Genomic DNA, 2,420 nt, shown 5'->3' on the forward strand with positions numbered 1-2,420 from the left:
CAAGCTCCTAGGCTCCCTCCTATCGAGTGCTTGTGTGCACCAGACTCCTGTGAAAGCGCCCGTCTCTTCTCTTATTGATAAACATCATGGAGTACGTGCTACATGGAGGTAGGCTGGCTAACTTACTCATACATACAGTAGCAATTGCTAACATCATTTAGAGCGTGCCTAGCTTGAGGCATGTGTATGTGATATTGTAACATGCGCGAGGGGGGGAGAGTGGATCTATGACTTGTGCACGAACTGTGCCTGAGAGTCAGCTCTAACACAGCCCTGCACTGTGATTTTTGCAAAACAAGCAACACGCTCTAGGTGCACATGGATGCACGTTTTCTTTTTCTAAAAAATGATTATTTATGTTGTTCTATAGGAGCATAGTGTCAGTTTTAGTGAATACAATAAAAAAATGTTGCAGAATGCAGCTTTAAGTGGCTCTAGACTGACCTGATCTGCTCTACATATACCATTGCGTCTCTGCTTCAAAAACTGCTATAATAACATGTATCTTAGTAAGTCTTGCAACTGAAAAGGAACATCTGAGCTTCTGAGTTGAAGTGTCATGAACCTCACTCCATTATCACCTTAACAGAGGCTAGAAAGCCACCAGCAGGCTGCAGCTATCTCAGTATCATATCTATTTCTGTGGCAGGTGGGAATGAGGCTGTTGCCGGCCTCGCTCTGGTTCTCCTCGGACTGGGCCGTTAGATAGGGTGGTGTCAGCAAGAGATAGGGGGCAGGAGGTAGCTCTGCAGACAGCTGGTAATGATGTCCTCTCACACATTGCACCCTGTGGATAATGGCTGCAGCTCGGCTCGGCTCATAGAGCAAGATGAAGCAGAATAACCGACGTGGCTGAGTCCAGAGTGCAATTGTGTGAACGGCCTTGTCTAGTCATCTCGCTCCGTTTCTAGACTACCACGGGTAAGTCAGCGTAGCGTGCAGCTCATTTCACACTGTGATTCTCTTTCTCTCTTTCCTATCTAGATCTGCTAGCTGCCAGATTGAGTTTAGAGGAACACAATTAAGTATTTTTTTCCAGATGTGATGAGAAGTTACAGGATTGGATTTTCAGTGGCAGGAGTTCAACTTGGCCTCAAATCAGCTCTGAAACAATAGCATTCACGATACACAGAATACACACAACTCTATTATTCTGACAGAGGCTAATGATTTCCAACTCCAAAAATCATTTTCTTCGTTTGTGAAATTCCCTCTCAGAAGGGAAACAGGACTTTGTAGGTTTTACTGGTGATAAAAGGAAAAATGACTGTGCAAAAATGGCTAATAATGGCTCCACACCTGTCAGTGATCTCCTAATGAATTTCCTCTGTGCCTTCTCTGTGTGACAGTGAGAAACAGAGCTTCGGTGTCAGCTGCTTCATGGATGAGGACATCATGGAGGCCCAAGAGTCAGATAGCTCAATTACACAGCACTGCTACTCCTGTACTACTAACAATAGATTGACTGGTCAGATGGAGACATTTAAAAGAGTACAGACACACACACACACACACACACACACACACACACTCTGTGTGTGTGTGTGTGTGTGTTTCCTCTGTCGAGTCCTGCAGTGGATGGTACTGACCTGCTAGGGAAAAGAGAGGAGGAGAAGGGGAGTGGAAAAGCCAATTAAAGGAAAGATCACTTGTGTGTCTGCTGGAGTGTCTCTGAGAGCCTCTCACAGTTAACCTTTCCAGCTTGAGAGTGAGGAAACGAGAGAGGAACGAGGGACAGGATGGAGAGGAAAAACCGGCCAGGGAGATCAGGCGTTTCGACTTTAATGGTCCCTCAGTGTTATAGTGAAACTGGTTAATTTGCCTTTCCTTCTCTGGGTGCTGCAGGGTTTAGCTTCTGTCAGCCTAGCATTCTGTGAGGAACTTATGCAGGAATAATAGAGTGAGTGTGTGTGTGTGTGTGTGTGTGTGTGTGTGTGTGTGTGTGTGTGTGTGTGTGTGTGTGTGTGTGTGTGTGTGTGTGTGTGTGTGTGTGTGTGTGTGTGTGTGTGTGTGTGTGTGTGTGTGTGTGTGTGTGTGAGAGAGAGAGAGAGGGATCGAAACATAGATTTATTTTTTATTTTTACAAAAACACTTTCAGAAATACAATACATCAATAAAGGGCTATTTGTGCATACGGTTAAAAGAGGAGTTTATCCGATAAAAACTTTTACTAAAAAACATTTACCAAATCGTCATTCTTGACAGAACTGATAAAATCACCAAAAACACCACCGCCGTTTAAAAGCTTCCATATCCCCAATGATCTAATAAAACTTAAATTCTAAACATATTCTTGACCTAATGTTACAGAGAAACACAGAAAGAACCTCATGCCCTGCTCTTTCTTCTACCTTGTTTCTCCGACTGATGTACACGGCCATTTTTGCTTCTCCTAATAAGTAATGTCTCTCTCTCTCACT

This window comes from Echiichthys vipera (genome assembly GCF_963691815.1).
Source record: "Echiichthys vipera genome assembly, chromosome: X".
Classification (NCBI taxonomy): Eukaryota; Metazoa; Chordata; class Actinopteri; order Perciformes; family Trachinidae; genus Echiichthys; species Echiichthys vipera.